General features: G+C 40.4%; 1 protein-coding gene across 1 annotated transcript in view; it reads left to right on the plus strand.

Moving 5' to 3' along the window:
- LOC132823605 (cell adhesion molecule-related/down-regulated by oncogenes-like) overlaps positions 1–24,907 on the plus strand; it is a 49,733-nt gene that overhangs the window by 11,818 nt on the left and 13,008 nt on the right. The window lies entirely within an intron of this gene.

Consider the following 24,907-nt stretch of genomic DNA (forward strand, 5'->3'; position numbering starts at 1 on the left):
AGACCCGGGTTCAATTCCCGACTTAGGCGACTGACTGTGTGGAGTTTGCACGTTCACCCCGTGTCTGCGTGGGTTTCATCCGGGTGCTCCAGTTTCCTCCCACAGTCCAAAGATGTGCAGGTTAGGTGAATTGACCAGGATAAATTGCCCGTAGTGTTAGGTAAAGGGGTAAATGTAGGGGTATGGGTGGGTTGTGCTTCGGCGGGTCGATGTGGACTTGTTGGGCCGAAGGGCCTGTTTCCACACTGTAAGTAATCTAATCTAAAAAAAAGACTTTTGAATTTAGTCAATTAATTTGAACCAAGTACTTCAATACCAAAATCCTATTCAACTTAAACCCGGTGGCTTATGACAACATAGGACCAATTCTGTTATAAGAAATATTAATATTTGATCACAGGTATAAAAGAAAGGGGCAGTCAGGCAGCCTAACCCCCAGCTCTTGAGAGAGAATTGTTGTCTCTCATGGTCTCCTTTATGCATTAGAGAAAGCACCTTCTAATTAACAATGGTACAAATGACAGCGAATGCATTCCTGACAGAAGAATAGACGGACGAGACACAGAACATTCTGGAAGACACATAACCTGAATGTAATTTTGAGAGAGTAAATTCTATTTTTTATTATATGAGTTGGATTTATGATTATTGGAATTGCATACTGTTAGAATATTGTTTTATTCATGAATAGCTTGTAGTTAGAAGGGATTTATTCGGTTTGTTAAAAGTTTTTCAACACATTCACTATTTATGTAAACTGAATAAATTGCTACTGGTTGATGTTAAAGTGACTTTCAGGGATTTATTTTATTTAACCATTAGAAGTTTCTGAAAAACAGGTTAACCATTTTCACTCTCTTTTTACAAATTATGTGCTCCTCTCTCGGTGTTTTGGATTTAGTTGTTGGGGGAATCAACGTCTGCTTTATGACAGGTTGGGGGGTTGTCATCTGGGAGTTGGAGAGATGTGAACAGATTTTGGATACGAAAGATGCCAGCAGACTTAAAAAGATTCCCTCCCCCCTCCCCCAAACTGCAGTGCTGATGTTAGGAATGACATTGAACAGGAAGTTAGATATGCATGTGATAAAGGAATATCAGTGATCATGGGTGATTTTACTCTGCACATAGATCAGGCAAATCAAATTAGCCACAGAACTGTAGAGGGAGAATTCCTGGAGTGTATGTGGGATGGTTTCCTCGCCCTATATGTAGAAGAACCAACTACAGAGCAGGACATCTTAACCTGGGTACTGTATAATCAATTCGTTGCTAATCGAACTGTGTCAGACCATTGGGGGTGAGCGACCATAACACGATAGAATTTTTATCAAGATGGAGAGTGAAGTTGTTGATTCAGTGACTAGGATGCTGAATGTTAATAAAGGAAGCTATGGAGATATGAGGCATGAGTTGGCCTTGAAACATTGGGGAGAGTTAGTTGAAGGGATGACAGGATAGGCAATGGCAAACCTCCAAGGAATGCATGGGGGAAATGCAACAACTATCTATTCTGTCCAGCACAAAAGCTAAATGGGAAAGAGGGACACTCCATGGATTGCAAAGGAAATTAGAAGTAGTGTTTGATCCAAGGAAGAAGCATACAGATTTGCAAAGTAAGATGATAGGTCAGAGGATTGGAAGCACATTAGGATTCATCAAAGAAGGACTCAGAGATTGATTAAGAAGGGGAAACTACAGTACAAAAGTAAGCTTGCAGGGAATATGAAGCTAAAAATCACACAACACCAGATTATAGTCCAACAGGTTTAATTGGAAGTACACAGGTTTAATTGGACTATAACCTGGTATTGTGTGATTTTTACCTTTGTACACCGCAGTCCAACACCGGCATCTCCAAATCAGGGAATATGAAGACTGGCACTCAGAGGTTCTAGAGGTATGTGATGAAAAAGAGATTGTTGAAGACAAATCTAGGTCCCTCACAGACAGAAACAGTGGAGTGTATAAAATGGCTGAGCAACCGAATACATTTCCTGATTCTGTCTTCACAAAAGAGGGCACAACTCAGATGCCAGAAATGGAGATTACAAGATTTAGTGAGAGCAAAGAACTGAGAAAAATGGTGCTGGGCAAATTGAGGAGATTGAAGGTGAATAAATCCCCAAGGGCTGATAACCCCATTCCAGAGTACTTAAGGAAGTGGCTCTAGAAATAGTGGATGCATTAGTGGTCATCTTCCAGGATTCTATAGGAAGACTCCTTGCAGATTGGAGGGTAGCTAATGTTATGCCAATATTCAATGGTGAGATAGAAAGAAACCATTGAATTATAGACCAGTATGCCTAAATATCTCTAATTCTCAAATCCATTATCAAGGGCTATAAAACAAAATATATCAAAAACAGTAGCAGAAGCAGACGGAGTCAACACGGCTGTGTGAAGGGAAAGTCATGCTTGACAAATCTCTTGGAATTCTAGGAAGATGTAATGAGTAGAGTCGACAAGGGGGAGCCAGTCACTGTGGTATATGTGGACGGCCAGAGAGCACTTGGCAGAGAGATTATTGTGCAAGATTATACCGCATGGGATTGGGGATAGTGTTTTGAAATGGATAGAAAATTAGTTGGCAGAGAGGAAACAAGGAGGAGGAATTAATGGGTCATTTTCAAATTGGCAGGCAATAATTAGAGGGTGCCACAGAGATCGGTGCTAGGACCCTAGCTGTTCACAATATATTAAGGATTGGGTGAGGGAACAAAATTCAACATCTCAAAATTTGCAGATGAGATCAACTTGGGTGGGAGGGTAAAACGAGGATCTTCACAAAGATCTGAGCCAGGTTGGAAGAGAGGGCAAATCAATGGCAGATGCAGTAAAATTAGGATAAATATGAGGTTATTCATTTTGGAAGAAAAACAAGAAGGAGTATTACTATCTGAATGGCTGTAAATTGGGAGAGAAAAGTGTTGCAGTGGGACCTGGGTGTCTTTGTACACCAGTTGCTGAAGGTAAGCATGCAGATGCAGCAGGTGGAAATAAATGCAAGTGATACATTGGCTTCAGTGTGAGAGATTTTGAGTATTTTTCAGAGGTGTTCACCAGTCTAATTTTTTAGCAGCAGTTGCAGTCGGAGCAGTGACAGCTAGTACCAGGGGTTTGGCTGGAAGGTAAATTTAAAGTATACTCATTTTAAAGTATAAAAAATTACCTTATGTATTGGCAGAGCACACAGTGAGGAGGAGCGGACATGGAACTGCTGGGTAAGTGAGGTTATATATTTGGGTGGTTTCTTTACCCGAAACACTACTCGGATAGTATCTTCAACCGATCCTCCACCTATAACCAAAAAAAAAGTTCTGTGCACCTGTTTGGTAAGATGACTAGTTTGTCCTTAGTTTTCAGGTTTTTTGGGGAATTAGAATAGTGAGAAAGAAGGTTAAGGCAGTTGAATGTTCCTCCTGCAGAATGGGTGAGATAAGGGTCACCACTAGTGTCACTGACTGTATCTGTGGGAAGTGCACCCAACTCCAGCTCCTTTAAAACTGTTTTAGGGAGCTGGAGCTCGAGCTGGTTGAATGTCGGATTATTCGGGAGGTGAAGGGACTTATTGGGAGGTGTTACAGGGAGATAGTCACACCTCAGGTACAAGAAGAAAGTAGATCGGTTATCATCAGGGGATGGAAAGGGAGGCAGGCATTGCAGGCATCCCCTGCAGCCATTCCTCTCAATAACAAGTATACTGTTTTGGAAAGTGTCTGGGGAGGTGGACTTACCAGGTCAAATCAATGGGGGCATATGTGTCTGACACAGATTCTGTCCCTGTTGTTCAGAAGGGAAGGGGGAAGAGGCGCAGAGCATTAGTCATTGGGAACTCCGCTGTTAGGGGGACAGATAGGAGGTTCTGTGGGAATGAGAGAGACTCACAGTTGGTGTGTTGCCTCCCAGGTGCCAAGGTTTGTGATGTCTCTGATTGTGTTTTCGCATTCTTGAGGAGGAGGGGGAGGGGGAACCAGCCCCAACTCATGGTCCACATAGGTAGGAAAAGAGATAGGGATTTAAGGCAGAAATTCGGGGAGCTAGGGTGGAAGATGAATCAGAGGGGTACCAATATCCTGGGGTGAAATTTGCTAATGCTCCTTGGAAAGGTTTACACTAATTCAGCAGGGTGATGGGAACCTAAACCAGGAGACTGAGGGTAGTGAGGTCGGAAATATGATTTCAAGGTCCTAAGCTGGCACTGGCAAGCAAGATGCTTGTTTGAAGTTTGTCTACGTCAACATCAGGAGCATCCAGAATAATGTAGCTGATCTTCCAGCATGGGTTGGTGCCTGGGATTTCGATGTTGTGGCCATTTTGGAGACTGGATAAATCATGGACAGGAATGGTTGTTGCAGGTTCCAGGATTTAGATGTTTCAGTAAAAACAGAGAAAATGGTAAAAGAGGGAGTGGTGTGGGATTGTTAGTCAAGGATAGCATTACTGTTGCAGAAAAGATGTTGAGGGCTTGTCTACTGAAGTGGTATGAGTTGTAATTAAAAACAGGAAAGGAGAAGATACTCTGTTGGGAATTTTCTGTAGTCCTGTGAATAGTTCCAGAGATGTAAAGAAATTATAGCAAAGCTGATTCTCAAGAGAAACGAGCGTGACAGGGCAGTTGTTATGAGGGAACAGCAACTTTCCATATATTGACTCAGAATTCTATAGTTCAAGTACTTTCGATGGGTCAATTTTTTGTCCAATGTGTGCAGAAGGATCCTGATGAAGGGCTTTTGCCTGAAACGTCGATTTCGCTGCTCGTTGGATGCTCCCTGAACTGCTGTGCTCTTCCAGCACCACTGATCCAGAATCTGGTTTCCAGCATCTGCAGTCATTGTTTGTACCACAGTATGTAGACAGGCCAGCAAAAGGCGTGGCCATGTTGGATTTGGTATTTGGTAATGAACCCAGCCAAGTGTTAGATTTGGAGGTATGTGAGGAGTTTGGTGATAATGACTACAATTCGGTTATGCTTACTTCAGGGATGGAAAGGGGTAGGTATATACTGCATGGCAAAAGTTATAGCTGGGGGAAAACCAATTATGATGCGATTCAGCAAGATTTATGATGCATAGGATGGGGAAGGAGACTTCAGGGGATGATCACAATTGAAATGTGGAGCTTATTCAAGGAACAGCTACTGTATGTCTGGATAAGTATGTAACTGTCAGGCATGGAAGAATTGTTGAGCGAGGGAGCCGTTGAAGTCGAAGTTGAAGCGCTTGTCAAGAGGAAGAAACATGAAGGCTCAGTTAGGGCACTTGCAAGTTACAAGTTAGCCAGGAAAGACCAAAAGAGTGAGTTCAGAAAAGGCAGGAGGGGAGATGAGAAGTTGTTGGCAGATAGAATCAAGTAAAACATTAAGGCTTTCTCCAGGTTTATCAGGAATAAAAGAATGACTAGATTAAGATTAGGGCCAGTCAAGGACAGTATTCAGAAGTTGTATAGTCAAAAGAGACAGGAGAAGCACTGTATAAATATTTTTGTCAGTATTAACACTCAAAAAAGACAATCTTGTTTAGGAGAATACTGAGATACAGGTGACTAGACTGGATAGGATTGAATTTCACAAGGAGTAGGTGTTAGAAATTCTACAAAGTTTAAAAATTCGTAAGTCCCTGGGTCCGGATGGGATTTTTCCAGGGTTCTCTTGGAAGCTAGGGAGGAGATTGCAGAGCCTTTGGTTTTGATCTTTATGTCGTCATTGTCTACAGGAATAGTGTCAGAAAACTGGAGGATAGCAAATGCCCTCCAGAGTCCTTCCTTGTTCAAGAAAGGGTGTAGAGATAAATCTATTAGACCAGTGATCCATACTTAAGTTGCAGATAATGTGTTGAAAAGGTTATTTGAGATAAGATTTATAATCATCTGGAAAGGAATAAGTTGATTAAGGATAGTCAACAAGGTTTTGTGAAGGGTAGGTTGTGCTTCACAAACCTTTTTGAGTTATTTGAAAAGGTGACCAAGCAGGTGAATAAGGATGAAGCAGTTGATGTAGTGTACACGGACTTCAGTAAGGTGTTTGATAAGGTTCCCCACGGTAGGCTATTGCACAAAATAGGAGGACATGGGATTGAGGGTGATTTAGTGGTTTGTACCAGAAATTGGCTAGCTGAAGGTGGTGATTGATGGGAAAAGTTCATCCTGGAGGTCAGTTACTAGTGGTGTGCTGCAAGGATCTGTTTTTTATGTCCACTGTCGCTTGTCATTTTTATAAATAACCTGGATGAGGGCATAAAAAGATTGGTTAGTAAATCTGCAGATGACACTGTTGTTGAAGGATGCTGTAGGTTACAGAGGGACAGAGATTAGCTGGAGAACTGGGCTGAGATCTGGCAAATGGAGTTTAATGTTGAAAAGTGTGAGGTGATTCACTTTGGAAGGTGGAATAGTTTGGGCGATAAGGTAGCACTGCAGCTTCACATCACCAGCATCCCAGGTTCGATTCCAGCCTCTGACGACTGCCTCTGTGGAATTTGCACATTCTCCCCATGTCTGTGTTGGTTTCCTCCCACTGTCTAAAGATGTGTGGGCCAGATGAATTGGCCATGCTAAATTGCCCATAGTGCTAGGTACATTAGTCGGGGGAAAATGGGCCGGGGTGGTTTACTCTTCAGAAGGTTGGTGTGGACTTTTGGGCCGAAGGGCCTGTTTCCACACTTTAGATAATCTAATCTAAACAAGAATGCAGAATACTGAGCTAATGTTAAGATTCTTGGTAATGTAGATTAGATTAGATTACTTACAGTGTGGAAACAGGCCCTTCGGCCCAACAAGTCCACACCGACCCGCCGAAGCGCAACCCACCCATACCCCTACATTTACCCCCCACCCAACACTACGGGCAATTTAGCATGGCCAATTCACCTGACCCGCACATCTTTGGACTGTGGGAGGAAACCGGAGCACCCGGAGGAAACCCACGCAGGCACGGGGAGAATGTGCAAACTCCACACAGTCAGTCACCTGAGTCGGGAAGATGAGCAGAGAGAACTCGGTTTTCATGTACGTAGATCCCTGAAAGTTGCCAACCAGTTTGATCGGGTTGTCAAGAAGGTGTACGGTGTGTTAGCTTTTATTAGTGCAGGGATTCAGTTTTGGATCCATGAAGTCATTTTGAAACTGCACAAAACTCTGGTGCAGCTGCACTTGAAGTATTGCAAACAGTTCTGGTCACTGCATTATAGGGAGTATGTGAAAGCTTTGGAAAAGGTTCATAGGAGATTCACTTGGTTGCTGCCTGGTATGGACAGAAAGTCATATGAGGAAAGGATGAAGGGCTTGAGGCTATTTTCATTAGAGAAGAAGGTTGCGAGGTGACTTAATCGAGACATTTAAGATAATCAAAGGGTTAGATGGGTGGAACAGTGAGAAGCTTTTTCCTTGGATGGTGATGGCTAGCACAAGGGGACATAGCTTTAAACTGAGAGGGTGATAGATATAGGACAGACGTCAGGAGTAGTTTCTTTACTCAGAGAGTAGTAGGGGTGTGGAACCTCCTACCTGCAACAGTAGTAGACTCACCAAATTTAAGGGCATTTAATTGGTCTTTTGATTGACATTTGGATGAAAAGGGAGCAGTGAAGGTTAGATGGACTTCAGATTTGTTTCACAGGTTGGTGCAACATCGAGGGCTGAAGGGCCTGTATTGAGCTGTAATGTTCCATGTTCTATGGTCTATGAGTACAGGATCAAGGATATGTTGTTGCACTTGTACAGGGCTTTATTGAAGCTCCACCTCAAAGGTTGTGTGCAGTTTTGGTCTCCTTCTCTTGCTCTTGAGGGAGTGCAGTGAAGACTTAACAGGCTGACTTCAGCGAAGAGGGGACTGACATATGACAAGAGATTGACTGGGTTAGGATTGAGTTTAGATGAGAGAGGAGGGATCTCATCAAGACTTATAAAATTCTAACAGGACTAGACATGGTAGATGCAGGGAGATGTTCCCCATTGTGGGGTGCATCCAGAACCAGAGGTTACAGTCTGAGGATTTGGGGTGGACCATTTAGGTTGGAGATGAGGAGACATTTCTTCACTGAAAAAGTGATGAACCTGTGGAATTCATTACCACAAGAAATAGTTGAGACCAAAACATTGAATGTATCCAAGAAGCAGCTAGATATAGCACTTGGGGTGAATGGAATCAAAGGTTCTGGGGAGAAAACAGGGTTATGATATTGAGTTGAAGGATCAGCCATGATCATAATGGTAGAGCAGAATGGAAGGGCCGAATGGCCTCCTCCTGCTCCTATCTTCTTTGTTTCAATGTCTAAACAAACTTGGGGACTCGTGTCTGAGATCTTTAATAAGAAAGCTGTAATTGTATTAGAGTTAACCAAGCAGTTATGATTATCAGAGAGAGAGTCAAGCATAGTGGAGTTAGAAAATATTGAATTGCAAATGACATAAATAGAGTTAAAAGGTGAGCTTGAAAGGGAAAAAAGATCGAGAATGTTCGAGACTGAAACAGTCTGAATAATGGTTAAAAACAGAAGAACAGGAAAGAATGTTTGAATTGGAACAGTTGGAACCTGAAGCAAAAAGACGTCAAATGACAGAACAAACAGACTGAAGTGATGATGAGCAAAGTCAGTGTAACCAACAGCCTGGTCGATCCAAATATGCCCAAACATTACCAAAATTTGATGGGAAACATGTCGGAGCCTTTTTCATTTTCTTTGAGAAATTGGCTACACAGATAAACTGGCCAGACACTGTGTGACTAATGTTAATTCAGTCCACGTTGGTTGGCAGGGCTATTGAGGCGCTTGCAGTGCTGTCAGAGGAGGTGTTAGGAGGATATGAAGAAGTAAAAAAGGCCACTTTGAGCTGCCTATGAATTGGTACCAGAAGCATAAAAGGAACCAGGTCAGACTTATATTGAGTTTGAAAGAATTAAACAGAGCAACTTCCATAGATGGATGAGACCATGAAAGACGGAAAAGAAATATGAGGCTGTTGGGGAAACTACTCTGTTGGCGAAGTTTATAACCTCACTTCCAGAAATGATAAGAACCCATGTTGAGGAATAGAATGTTTGAACAGTGAGGAGAGCTGCAGAGATGTCGAATGAACATGCATTACCGCATCAAATGAAATTGAGCTTCCAGCAACAATTTTAAAGACATTAATGACCAACTTCTCATCCTACCTTGTTATAGAAAATGAGGCAGAAAATAGCTTATCTAATTCACACCTCTTTTGAAGTAGCGTAAACACAGAAAATTCAGTACAGTCAGTTTCACCCAGTGGTGGGGAAGATATTGGGAACCTCAATCTACATTAAAATTATACACCGATTGGAAAAAGGTTAATTAATTCAGAAAATGAATTGCAAATCACAGAATTTTTACATTGCAATGGAGGCCATTGGATCCATGATCCCTGCATCAATTCTATTATGCAGTGCCAATCTCCTCCATTTCCCAATATCCCTTCATACCATTTCTATCCAAGTAACCATCCAATGTTCTTTTGCAAGCTTTGTTTGAAACTGCTTCCACTACATCCATGGAGTGTGCATTCCATATGCTAACAATTTGTTGTGTGAAAAAAATGTATTTCTCGCACTGCTCTTGCTTCATTTGGACATCAGTTTACATATGTGCCCTCTCGCTTTTACTTATTTTGAGTGAAAACAGTTTCTTCCTATATTCTCTATACAACACGCTCATAATTTTTAAAGCTTCCATCAAATATCCTCTTCTTCTATTCTCAGAGAATAATTCCAACATCTTCAATCTTTATGAAACTTCTCATTTCTGGAACCATTCTGTAAATCACTTCTGCACTCTCTCCAGTGCATCAACATCTTTCCTATTTCCCACAACTGTACGCAACAGATCTGACTCCTCTGCTTCAGTGAGTTCTTAATTCTTTTCTTGGTCCGAATGTTAGAGTTTTGCTTTGTTTATTTGTCTCTCTGTTGGCACATATACGGAAATTATGAAATGGAGTAAAGTGTAAGTGAGAGAGGTCCTAATTTCTCAATCTTACCTCTCATATGAGGCACGGTGCACCTCAGGTTAAACCACCACTAATTGTGTCTCCATAATGAGAGAGAAGCACTTTGATCCATTGGGGCTATGTTGCCATTATCAGTTCATAATTCAAGATTCTTTGTTGACATGATTGAAACCATGTCATTGCCATAAATAGTGCTTTTCTTGGAAAATATAAAATCTTCTGTGTGCCATCACTTAAACATAGCGAGGTAGTTTGGTACATTTAGGCAATTTGGAATCATAGAGTCATAGAGATGTACAACTTTATATATTAATCTTTTATGTGAGATGTACAGCATGGAAACAGACCCTTCGGTCCAACCCGTCCATGCCGACCAGATATCCCAACCCAATCTAGTCCCACCTGCCAGCACCTGGCCCTTATCCCGCCAAACCCTTCCTATTCATATACCCATCCAAATGCCTCTTAAATGTTGCAATTGTACCAGCCTCCACCACATCATCTAACAGATCATTCCAACCACATACCACGCTCTGCATGAAAATGTTGCCCCTTGGGACTCTTTTATGTCTTTCCCCTTTCATCCTAAACCTATGCCCTCTAGTTCTGGACACCCCGACCCCAGGGAAAAGACTTTGTCTATTTATCCTATCCTTGCCCCTCATAATTTTGTAAACCTTTATGACGTCATCCTCAGCCTCCGACACTCCAGGGACAACAGCCCCAGCCTGTTCACCCTCTCCCTGTAGCTCAGATCCTCCAAGCCTGGCAAGTTTTGCTAGCTTAATCACATGTTTATAATTGTGATGGCTCAGGAATATTAGGGTTTGATTTAAATGAGTCTTGCCAATGCCAAGATAGGCAATGAAGCTTGTTAAAAAACAGAGACATAGATCAAAATGGATTGAGTGTGATTTCAAAATTCTTATGCTGATAAAATCTATGAAGGGTTGTTTCCCTGTACTCAGCAGGTTACCATTCAGTTTCAAAGTTGGAAAGAGGAATCATTTCTTCTTTACACGTTCATAAATGTTGAAAAACCATAACCTAACATTGTCTTGTTGCAGATTTTCCAACTAGGAGGAAATGAAATAAAACAGGAGGAACGAAAATAAAACATTTTCTCAGCTTCATGATGTTTATATGTTTTAATTTTATCATCTCTCAACCTGCTAAAAGCAAGTGGTTAAAAATATGTTTTACTCTCATCTTAAGGATGTCCCTCTAACCAGGAAAAAGTAGTCGTGAGAATTAATTGCACTTCCATGGAGAAAGATACCTTCAATATGAAAATGAATCAACACTAAGCCCATAGCCTTGAATGTGATGACACTTCAGCAAAAAAAAACTTCTTTTCAGATGTCTCAATGCATTTCGCTGCAATTAAGTCAATGTTAGGCTTTATTGTGACATCTATAGGGCCTTTAAACAAGATATTTTATTCGCTGGCTTTTCTTTCACCATTGTTTCCTTGTGATGTTGTACTGTTGCTGCATATAAGGAACAAATTAATTTTGTAACCTTCTTGATGTATTTGTGACACATTAAATTTCCTGATAAACAAGTTCTTGTTGTGAATTATTACCACTCATGCAGAATTCCATCTAGTGTTTTTTGCTCCTCTCCAGTTTTTCACAAAGCTGTGTTGGTACTAAATAAGGAAAATGACCTGCTGTGAATTCACCACTGAGGAATTTGGATCTGATTTTCTAAGAATGGTTACAATTAGAATACCTACACTGTAGAAACAGGCCGATCAGCCCAACAAGTCTACACCGGCCCTCCAAAGAGTAACCCACTGCTCTACCTACCTAACCTACCCTGACCTGAATAATATGGACAACTGTTGCATGGACCAATGCACCTAAACTGCACATCATTGGGTTGCGGGACGAAACAGGAGCAAACCCACGCAGACAGAGGGAAAACGTTCAAACTCCACACAGACAGTCGCCTGAGGCTAGAATCGAGCCCAAAATCTGTGGCGCTGCGAGGCACCAGTCTATGCTAATCACTGAGCCACCATGTCTTCTATGAACTGGGCAAGGAGTCGGAAATCGACCTAAAGCTGGAAGAGAACCTGGTGCATAAATGATAATCAATTTCGAACACACATCTTCAATCTTTCAACCTTGCAGTGCGATGACATTTGACTTCGAGAAGTGATCAAATGCATGGACCGTAGTTCCAGGAATGTGTTCAACGAAAATTAAAATTGCATGGTGCAAAATGCTGTTCAAAACATGAAATTTCTTCATCATTTCATAATATGTTAGTCAGTTGAGACGGTATCATAAACTCAGAAGTTATGAGAGGGCAGTAATACCATGGATGACATGGTCACGATCAGATCAAACGATAAACCAACCTGTATGATGCAGTGATAACGCAGAATCAAAAGCAAACTTTTTCTTAGTCATAACTTGAAGTTTTTATGATTTACTGCAATGGATTTTATTCTAATTCCGTTTCTTTATAGTAGACAATCGCTTTACCAACTAATGACGTTACAAACTTTTGTTATCATCAACGGGATGTACTATATCCTGTATATTAAAAAGAGAACAGACATGTATTTTGTGCCTTTCTTACTGTCAAAAGCAACAGGAAATCTTCAATTCTAAAATGGCAGACCTTTAAAATTTCGAATAATATCATAGACCAATGCTCGTTATAAGGCATTGAGAGCTTATGCAGTGTGTTTTAGATTGACTCATTGAAAGGTGTTGTGCCATAATTAGCTCCTGTTACATCTTGAACAACATACAATTTGTAAAAGAGATGAAAGGCCATTGTGTTTGACATTATTTATTGACTATCATAAACAAGCCAAAGTTGGAAACTTTCACAAATTTGGAAGACTGTGAAGCTTGATAAAGAAAATAATTCTGGCTGTATTAAGGAAACTCGTAACATGAAATCTACAGCATTTTTCAGGGTAGGAAAACGATACAGCCCAGATTGTGTTTATTTGGAGGGAACCAAGATGCCACTTCTGATATCAAGGTGGACAATGAAAACATATGACGGTTAATTTGTATTCCTTTTTTTTAAACGTGTCCTGATGAAACTCGTGACAAGAGGCTGACTGTTCGTCTGCAAACACAGATAGAGAACAGCTACATCTGCTTGAGAGTAAAGTGTCACCATTTAATTGATTTCCTTAAAAATGTGAGAGGGGTGCAGTTACTAATGTGGCAATTGTCAAGGCTTGAAAGCTTCGCAGGGAAAAAAAAAGGCATTTTCTGCCACAGATTTTCATCTTGCACTCATCAGAACAATTTGCAAGAATGCCACTTCAAGGGGAAAACAAACGTTTATGCCGGATGAGAGGAGTGCTTATTGGTTGTTTTTGTTCACGGACTTGTGTAGATGTTGTCATGGAATTGCTATGCCAACCACAAATATTGAATAACAGTTAACAGTTAGGCTTTAAAAACTGCGAATCCAGGCAGATTGATACGAACTGAAATCGAAAAATCACACAACACCAGGTTATAGTCCGACAGGTTTATTTCAAATCTCTGAGAAATCGGCCAGCAAAATCTGCCAATACTTTGTTAATTTGTGCATTGTATGTGCACATATTCTTTCTGCCTGCAATGAACAGGGCTCTACGTATCAATGGATATGTATCGTATTAAAACGTGAAGTTGATGGATAAACTTGAATTAGTTAAATCAAATCTGGAAAGTCATAATCAAAATGTCAAAATTTGTAATACAATTTATAGCCCATGAATCAATTCCCATGTAATACTGTTGGAACGAAATTTGAATGAAGTGTTGGAATAATTATGAATTCTGCTGTAATGATTTTATTGTATGTCATTCAGTAAATAAGATCAAGGATCTACAAAATCAATGCATATTGCTTTAAATGCGTTTGATTTACATTTCTGTTGTTTATATATATATATATCAACATAAAATTACAGTGTAATTAGTGAAAGAAATCTGATGGAAATGAATATCAAGTTGCTTACAGTACACAAATATATATTAACATTAAAGTATATTGCTGTCCAAATAAAAAAGGGGATATTCAGCCCTGCTGTCTTCTTAAAACTGTTCATAAAATGTATGCTATTATCAACATTTATTGCGCATTCAATCCAATATGGTCTTTAAGGTGTATAAATGCCAGAGCTATGCGGATTGGTGTATGCACCTTAACTGTCAGATTTCTTTGGTTTGATCTGAAAAACAAAACTTTTCATTATGAGGATCTGCTTTAAACGACTATTCATAAATCTGTTTAAGTGGTTTATAATCTAAGTGGTCAGAGTATCACAGACGTTAATGTTTTCGTTGTTAAAGATACCAAAACAATGAAATCTTTTCACAGTCAAGAATGATGAAGAATGTTGGTGCTCTGAAAATACAATCAATTACTCCAACTGACTTATCCCTTCTCCAAGTCACTGCAATTTTGCCCTGGAATTCACAGTCTCTTCAGAAGATAACCATTATAACTGCTTCCTCGAAATTTGTGAATAAAGATCAAGAGATGGACAAATCAAGAATTTGTGAATAATATATTGCAGATTAAGAGACGGAAAAACCAAGAATTTATTCATTTCATCCTGCTGCTTATTTGAAATATTTGCAATCCAATCGAAGGTTACTCGTATACTAAAATATATTCTGTCCTGTCTACATCATCAAAAGCATCATAACATAATTTCCTTTTACCCTAACTTTTATATAAAGGGTATCGATTTCTGTATTTTCTACTGTTGGCTGGGAGAAAAAGAAATCTTCTTAAGATCATACAAGTGCATTTCCAATAAACATTTTTCACTGCAGAATGAATTTCCATTAGAAACAATAACAATGCAGACCACAACTTTGGGCGCAATATGAAGCGGAAATCTGGGATCCCATCTTTCGCAGGAAGTGTCATTTCTCCTGCACCTTGCGGATGGAGTGCCAGCCAAATTGAACAAATGGGGCAAAGCTCAGGTTCGGAACACAAGAGGAGAACGACACACACCAGAAAGAGTTTTTTTAAAATCGCCTGTGCATATCCATTCCAGTTTATGTCCGTTCTAGTTTATTCAACATATTAAGGCTATTGCCTGAAATAACTACCGAAAGTAGGATGAATAATAATTGGTTGTTTATCCAATGGCGCCAATATTCCTTGATTTTTTTTAAACAAGCAGTGCAACATCAGATGTCTTTACAATTTAATTATGATTGGTGATTTCAGAAACTGATTTCTTTTTATTAACATCTGTTTCTCCCGATCTATTAACGTACTATTAATAACCTCTTAATGTTCTGGACATGATATGGGTTGAGTTCAGTCTTCGAAATCAAAGTTCATAATCTTTCTTCCTATTATGGATTTTGTTGAAGTTTGAAGAATTCTTGCGATGTTTACACAGCTTGGGTGTACTCTGGAGCACTGTGCACGTTTGGCTCTCTTCTTTACAGTAACAATCAGAGCAATATTTCAGGGAAATTGGTAACCTGCAGTGCAAGTTTTATGTGAAGCTGTGTTCTTTGGTCATTATTCTTCCACCTAAAACGCTTGGATAAACCATTTTCTGAAGTGAACTGTACCTTCTTCATGTTCCATCATCTGTCTATTCTATTTGATAAACATTGGATCTAAAAGCATTGACCTTAATGGGCCTTGCTACAGACATTCGATCCTGTCAAACAAAAAGAGTCTATTTGTGCATTCTTTCTTAAAATGACTATTTCAAATGTTATCATATCATCTAATAATTAATTTATTGGGATCCAAGTTTTAATGCATTTTAATATATTCAAATGTAAAATGTCAGTTTGCATTGCATTAACTTTAATTACGAGCTATTTTTCTTTAGTTCGATTTTAAAAAATATCAACCGCACCTGAGCTTAACTTGCATTGATTTCCTTCTTGGGCATTCGCCCAGTTCTCCCCGAACCTGTGATATCCAAGCCTGTGTAAATGTTGTTATTTTCTGTCATTCCCTGTTTCGTCTGTAAACACCAATATTTGGTGTTGAAGTCTGCCACTCTGAAATGCAGCTTCTGCTTTATTGGTTAACAATAATTGAGGCGAAAAAAATGGCTGTGAAATATCACGTTTCCTGCTCATGCAACTATTCGTTGTTCTGCGATTGATTTGCCAACATTTTGTCTGTTTATGCACGAAAAATAAGCCAATGCATTTTGCAGTATCTGTGTCAATTATTGACAATGTAAAATAGAACATAGAACAGTACAGCACAGTACAGGCTCTTCGACCCTTGATGTTGTGTCGACCTTTTATCCTTCTCAAAGATCAAGTTAACTATGTACTCTTCATTTACTGTAATCGATGTGCCTATCCAAGAATCGCTAAAATGTCCTCTATGTATCTGACTACCACTATTGTGTAAGTAACTGACCTTTGACATTTCACCTAAACCTTCCTCCATTCATCTTAAAATTATGCCCCCTTGTTCTGCCCTTCGAGAAAAATCTCTGACTATTCACTCTATCTATGCCTCTCATCATCTTGTGCACCTCTATCAAGTCACGTCTCATCCTTCTTCGCTCCCATGAGAAAAGCCTTAGCTCCCTCAACTTTTCTTCATAAGACATGCCCTCCAATCCAGGCAGCAGCCTTGTAAATCTCCTCTGCACTCTCTCTAAACCTTCCACAGCCTTCCGATAATGAGGCGACCAGAACTGGACGTGATATTCCAACTGTGTTCTAACCAGAGTTCTATAGAGCTGCAACATAACATCGCGGCTCTTAAGCTCAATGCCCCTGCTAATAAAAGCAAACACACCATATGCTTTCTTAACAACCATATCAACTTGGGTGGCAACTTTGACGGATCTATGAACATGGAGCCAAATGTCCTTCTGTTACTCTACATTATCAAGAATCCTGTCTTTAACCCTGTATTCTGCATTAAAGTTCGACCTTCCAAAATGAATCACATGTCATTTTTGTTCTGCAAATAGAGCAGGTTGAACTACTTTGCCTTACTTGAAATTGTAGATGGGATTACAAGATTTGATTCCAATCATTCTTAAGATGCAGTATTACTTTTCTGAATGTCTAACTCTTTACAGATTGCCTTATCCTTCAAGTTTTCGCATTAGGATCCGGTTCTGTCACACCATTTCTAATTCGGCCAACTGACATTTTCATCATCAGCGCTGTTATGGAAGATTTACTTTTTTAGTTTCAATTTAATCATTTAATTCTGTATTATTTGAGGAATAGAACGGTTTGCTGTATTTTTGCCTCGTCCATAACTATAGCTTCTCTTTATCCTTTCACCGTCGAGATGAAGGTTTTCTTTCTCAATGCTTGGCAGCCGTCTCCTAATTATACTCCCTCATTCATCAATATATTTTGCTTAAATTCCCATCACTGAAATATGTCATTCTCTCCAACAGATCATACCTTTGATTACATTCTATATCAATCACCTTGATAATTTTTCGCTTTACTGTCTTGTCAAGTCCCTTAGTCATTTAACCTCAAGTAATTATTGTGGTCCTCTCAAACTATTAACTATATTCAAAATAATGTTGCTGATGTTTTTAACTTTTGACCTAACTGGTCCTTTGCAACATGCCTTCTGCATTGAATGACATTATTATACCATCGCATGTTATCTAATTGTAACATACCCTTTTAGTCATGCAAACATACAGGGAATTGACGCAATGGGAAAAAAAGATCGCTTTTTGGAAATGCCAGCCCAAACAGTTTAAATAGTTGCTGCCAGTGGTTTACCTGCTCATTGCTCTGATTACACTCTTTCAGTTTTCTGCGTGTTCCCAAACGAGAAGTAAATCAGACAAAATGAACTTTAATTCTGTTGCAACTACGTATGAAAATGTTACAAATAATATCACAGGCACTTCCTCCAAAAGCATCGGCATCAAGAATAAATCCTATGATATAGATTGGTTAAAATCTGGACACAACTCGCAAGTTAAATTGTGAAACAATTCGTTGTATTTAATGTAAACCATGACATTAACATCAGTTAATGTTGCTGCAATCCCAAAATGAGAAGTCACAGAGAGGAGGGTGGAGATAGGCGGCATATGGAATTCTCGGTTCAGGCAGCAATTCAAACTTCCTTCTTCCTGTGCAGTGCTGAGTTGTGTTCTATCACCCAGAGAACAGAGGAAAATAGACCATGTGCAGACACATGAGATTCGTTTTTCATGGCATCATGATCGGCACCGAATTGATGGGCCGAAGGGCCTTCTGCTATACTATACAATTCTATGTTCTATGCTTCCATTTGAGTGAGTCTACCAGTTGACGATATCATGAACTGATTCAGTTCCTTTAAATTGAAAACACCAAGTGGAACAGCGTGCTTAATGAGCATTATCTCATGTTTTAACATTTAACATTCTTCCCGATTCGCATGAGTTTGCATGTCACGATGAGGAGGAAAATCAATCCAATGCCCAAACAATGGAAAAACGTTAGAGAAGAGATGTTATTGTCCCCGACACGATCTGTGAAGATAACAGTAATTTCAACAAGTTCACACCATTTCCGAGTAGTAATAAATCCCAAATCATTCCAGCGGTTACTCGTCTTTATGGATTTGAGTTAGGAAGAATAATTTTGGTGATGTTTGAGCTTTGTGCTATCGAGATATTGACATAATTCGTCTGACAATTCTGGTTGGCAAATAAAGTCACTGCAAGAAAACAAATTGTATCCAGGGGCTTTTGGCCTGATCATTTACACATAAATTCGCAGTCTCACTTTTGCTTGTGCCAACCAATCCGTTCAAGGAAAACATTGACTCGAGCAAAGAGCTATAGATCTGAAATATGAAAATAATGGGGAGTCAACAATCAACTGCTCTAAATCGTCAGCAAAGGTGAAGCAACTGCCGAGGTAGAAATGTCTAACGTCGTAGATCCATGACATTCTGCCATGTCAAAAGAAAGTTTCTTAATTTCAGTCTATTAGATCTATATTATGTTTAAATGCTTGCATGAAATATGGGGCGGTTCCAAACTGAACAAGCATAAAGCGCTGGGAATAGTCAGCATCCGGAAAATTGTACTTCATTACAATTTGTAGATTCAGGTACTCCATTCATGGGAACAAAATAAATAAATCAAGCCTGGGTATCAACTCTAAGTCAATAGGAATTAACAGAAGCAGCATATTCATGGTTAAAAATAATGCATCCAGATGACATTACAACAACGTACCAAGGATGGGTTAATTAAACCCACAATGAACAAATCAGACAACATTATGCAGTCATGGTACAATGAAGGATTAATAATGTTGGGGAAGAAAATAACCACTTGACGCAGAGTCATCAACAATAGCAATGCCAATTCACCTAACCTGCACATTTTTGGACTGTGGGAGGAAATCGGAGCACCCGGAGGAAACCCACGCAGACACTGGGAGAATGTACAAACTCCACACAGCCTGAGGCGGGAACCAAGCCTGGGTCTCTGGCGCTTGTGAGGCAGCAGTGCTGAACACTGTTCCACCATGCTGCCCACCGTAAGTTGCTGCATTTTGGAAAGGCAAAACAAGGCAGAACTTATACATTCAGTGGTAAGGCCCTGCGATGTGTTGATCAACAAGGGGAACTTGGAGTGAAGTTCATATTTCCTTGAAAGTTGAATCGCAGATTGATAGGGATTTGGAGAAGATGTCTGGTATGCTTGCCTTCATTGGTCAGAGCATCGAGTAAAGGAGTTGAGAAAACATGTTGTGACTGTACAGGGCATTGGTTAGGCCACTGCAGGATATTGCTGATATCCTGCATTGGTGGCGGATGTTTGTGGATGTCGTGCCAATCAAGTAAACTGCATTGTTCTGGCTGTTATCAAGCTTCTTCAGTGTTGTTGGAGCTGCATTCATCCAGGCAAGAGCATAGTACTCCATCACACGTCTGACTTGTTCCTTATAGGTGGTGACATGCTTTGGGGCATCAGGAGGTAAGTTACGCATCACAGTATTCCTAGCTTTTGACCTATTTTTGTAGCCATTGTATTTATGTGGTGCGTCCAGTGAGTTTCTGGTCAATGATAACCATTGGCATGTTGATTATATCATGGGACAGCAGTCAGATTGTCTCTTCTTGGTGATGATCATAGCCTGGCATTTGTGTGCTGCAAATATTACTTGCCACTTGTCCGCCCAAGTCTGAATGTTGCCCAGATCTTGTTGCATTTAAACAGGGATATCTTTAGTATCTGTGGACTCATGAATGGCGCTGAACATTGTGCAAGCATTGGGGAATATTTCCCCTTCTGAACTTATGATGGAGGGACTGTCACTGATGAAGCAGCTGAGGATGTTTGGGTCTAGTACACCACCCTGAGGAATTCCTGCAGAGATGCCCTGGGGTTGAGATGACAGACCTTTAACCCCATGACAATCTTCTGCATATCAAGAATGACTACAACCATCAGTGATTTTGCTCCTGACACCCATTGCTTCCAGTTTATCGAGGACTCCTCAATCCATACCCGGTCAAATCTAGCCTTAGTATCAAAGGATGTCACTTACACATCACTTCTGGAATAGCTCTTTTGTCTGTATTTGAACCAAGGCTGTAATGAGATCAGGAGCAAAGTGGCCCTGGCGGAACCCAAACTGGTCATCACTGAGTATGTTATTGCTGAGCAGATGCTGCTTGATAGCACTGTTGATGAAACCCTCCATCACTTTAATGATGATCCAGATTAGACTGATGGGGAAGTAATTGGCCAGATTGGATTTGTTTTTTTTTATGCACAGGACATACTTGGAAGAAAGTGAGGACTGCAGATGCTGGAGATCAGACTCGAACAGTGTGGTGCTAGAAAAGCACAGCTGGTCAGGTAGTATTTGAGGAGCAGGAGAATCAATATTTTTTTCATAAAGAATGACATACTTGGGCAATTTTCAACATTGTTGGGTAAATGCCAGTGCTGTAACAGCTCGGGTATAGGAGAAGCAAGTTCTAGTGGACAAGTCTTCAATGCTGATGCTGGAATGTTGTCAAGGTCTATAGCCTTTGGAGTATCCAATGCCTCCAACCGTTTCTTGATATCACGTGGAGTGACTTAAATCGGCTGAAGACTGGTATCTATAATGATAGGAATTGCTGGATGAGGCCATGATGAATAAGTAACTCGGTATTTCTGGTTGAAGATTGCTATGATTTCCTTAGCCTTATCTTTTGAATTAATGTGCTGGGGTCTTCCATGATTGAGGGAGATATTTGTTGAGTCTCCTTCTCCAGCGATTTATTTAATCATCCATCAAAGTTCACAACTGGCAGGACTGCAAAGTTTAGATGTGATCTGGTAGTCATGGGAATACTTAGATCTTTCTACCACTTTCTGCTTATGTTGTTTTGCATGCATGGAATTCTGTTTGGTGGCTTCATCGTGTTGACATTCCATCTTCAGCTATGCCTGGTGCTGCTGCTGGCATGCCCTCCTGCTCTCTGCTGCTGGCATGCCCTCCTCCTGATCTAGGGTTAATCCCCTAGCTTGATGGCATTGGTTGAGTGGGGGATATGCCGTGCCATGAGATGACAGATTGTACTGGAGTACTGTTCTACTGTTATTGCTCATCCACAGTGCCTCAAAGATGCCCAGTCTTTAGTTGCTAGATCTATTCAAAGTCCCATTTAGCACAGCGATATTGTCACACAACACAATGGAGATTTTTCTCAATGTGAGGGTGGGACTTCATTTCCACAATGTCTGTGTGGTTTTCAGTATAATCAATACTGTTATGGATAGATTGATGAGGATAAGGTCAAACATGTTTTTCGCTCTTGATGGTTCCATCACCACCTGCAACAGATCAAACCTAGTAGCCATGTCCCTTAGGACCCGACCAAATCAATCAGTAGTATTGCTGCAGAGCCACTCTTGGTGATGGACATAGAAATCCCCCACCCAGAGTACATTTTGGGCCCTTGCCATCCTAAATGCTTCCTCTACGTGATGCCAACATGGACCAATACTGATTCATCAGATGAGAATGACTGTACGTGGTAATCAGCAGGAGATTTCCTTAACTATGTGGAGCTGAAGTCTTGAGCCTTGTGGGGTCAGTAGTCAATGTTGACGACTCCCTGAGAAACTCTCTTTTGAGGATGGTGTTGAGTGGTGCCTGGGACATCGTCAGTAAAGAATGAAACAATGAGTATGACAAAGGCAGACTGATGCTCGAATAGTCTGTGAGATTGCTCTCCCAATTTTGACACTGGCACTGAGATGTTAGTAAGGAGGACTTTCCAGGGTTGACAAGAGTCTTTCTACCATTGTCTGTTCGGTTACCTGGCTTGCACAATAAGAATCCAATCATACATGCAGCAGGTTGATGCAAAATGTGGTTGGTTAGAGGAAGAATAGAGACAGAGGTGACACAGCGAGAAGACCGAGAACCAGCTAAACATCTGAGTTCAAAATACGACATGATCAGTGTGTTAAATACTAGATTTTAGGGAAACAAAAAATTGTAAGGAATAAGCAAATTCTGAGCAGGTGCATAAGGGAATTCTTATAGTTGATTTGGAATCAAGTAAAATTAAAAGTGATTATGAACTGTTGAACGATCCGCCGGAACACACTCATGCACTAATATACACATAGATATCATAGAATCACTACAGTGTGGAAACAGGCCATTTGGTCCAACAAATCCACACTGACCCTCCAATGAGTAACCCAACCAGACCCATTCCTCTATCTTACAGTTCCCTCTGACTAACGTACCTAACCTATATCTCTGAACATGATGGGTAATTTGGTATGGCCAATTCGCTGAACATACACATCTTTGGATAGTGGGGGGAAATCAGAGCACACAGAGAAAACCCACGCAGACACGGGGAGAATGTGCAAACTCCACACAGGCAGTCTCCAGAGGATGGAGTTGAATCCAGGTCTCTAGCACTGTGAGGTGGCAGTGCTAACCACTGAGTGACTGTGTCACTCTGCAGCCATACCACGTCAAGAATATATGTGACAATCATTCCACCAGAACAAGGTAAGCTCTCATCAAAACTTAGCACAAAAACATATGACCCAAAAGTAGTACCAACACACTTTGTCTTTCATGCACAGACAAATAGCACCAGGTACTCACATAAGATATGCACAGGCATATTAGCCAAAAACACAAATAAATTGTAACAAGCTATAACGAGAAAATATACTAATTTATGTAATACATACCTGACATAAAAAATTGAGTAATTCATGGGGACCCTCTCCTCAGCAAAACTATTGGATGTCTCCACGGAAAGATTTTACGAGTGCGGATGTTACACATGCAGATCCACATGTGCTCCAACAAAACTACTACTCAATTAACGACTATGATATCACTCAATTGCCAACAACTGAATTAAATGATAACTAGGAGTGGGATTCATGAAAAATACGATGACTAGGTAGGTGACACTTATGAGTAGCACTCCTCAGCAATATTGTATAGCATTATCACCTGGAGCCGTAATGCGATGCCAGCAGAAACTCTGAGCAATGACCAGCAAAACCGAGTTTCCCCCCAAAAGGAAGACACGGTCACCAGCATCACTGAACACTCATTGGGATCACCATCAAAAGTTAAGTAGTGTGAAGTTACAGCAACAGAAGTACTTAGACATCAGGAAAAAAAAAACTCATTGTAGGAATTGTCATAATCAATGGGGAAAAAAATCAGATCAAAAGCAAATTTTCCATCATAAACAGTTGAAAGCAGACACGAAAATATACAAAGAACAGCAAAGAACAAATTAAATTACAGCACAGGAATATGCCCTTCGGCCATACAAGTCTGTGCAGATCCAGATCGTCTATCTAAAACTATTTTCTAAGGGTCTGCATCCCTTTGCTTCCTGCCCGTTCATTTATCTGTCCAAATGTATCTTAAATGATGCTATTGTGCCCGCCTCTACCACCTCCACTGGTAACGTGCTCCAGGCATCCACCAGCCTCTGCATAAAGAACTTTCCACGCATATCTCCCCTAAACTCTTCCCCTCTCAATTTGAGTATGTGACCCATTATAATTGAGATCTCCACTCTACGAAAAACAAATCTTGACATCCATCCTGTCTATACCTCTCATAGTTTTGTAGACATCAGGTCCCTGCTCAACCTCCATCCTTCGAAGGCAAATAATCCTAAAATACTCAATCTCTCTTCATTGCTAGCACCCTCCATACCAGGTGACAAGCCTGGTGAACCTCCTCTGTACCCTCTCCAAAGCATCCACATCCTTTTGGTCATGCACTACCAGAACTATGCATAGTATTCCAAATGTGGCCAAACCAAAGTCTTATACAACTGTAACATGACCTGCCAATTTGTACTCAATTACAGGAAAACATGCCATATGCCTTCTTGACTACTCTGTTGAACTGTATTGCCACTTTCAGGGAACAATAGACCTGAACACCCAAATCTTTCTGTACATTAATATTCCCAAGGATTTGTCCACTTATCGTATAGAATTGGATCTTCCAAAACACACAATCACATTTGCCAGGATTGAACTCCATCTGGCATTTCTCCACTCAACTCTCTAATCTATCTACACTCTGTCGTATTCTCTGACAGTCCTCTTCACTATCTGCTACTCCAACAATCTTAGTGCCATTTGCGAACTTGCTAATCAGACCACCTATACCTTCCTCCAGAAAATTTATATATATCATAAACAACTGTGGTCCCCGAACAGATCCCTGTGGAGCATCACTGGTCACAGATCTTCATTTTGAGAAACTCTCCTCCACTAGTCTCTGTCTCCTATTGCCCAGGCAGTTCTTTATCCATCTAGTCAGTACACCCTGGAACCCATGCAACTTCAACTTCTCCATCAGCCTATCATGGGGAACATTATCAAATGCCTTACTGAATTCCACGTATGTGATATCTGCAGCCCTTCCCTCATCAATCAACTTTGTCAGTTCCTCAAATAATTCTATTA

This window comes from Hemiscyllium ocellatum, chromosome 17 (genome assembly GCF_020745735.1).
Source record: "Hemiscyllium ocellatum isolate sHemOce1 chromosome 17, sHemOce1.pat.X.cur, whole genome shotgun sequence".
NCBI lineage: Eukaryota > Metazoa > Chordata > Chondrichthyes > Orectolobiformes > Hemiscylliidae > Hemiscyllium > Hemiscyllium ocellatum.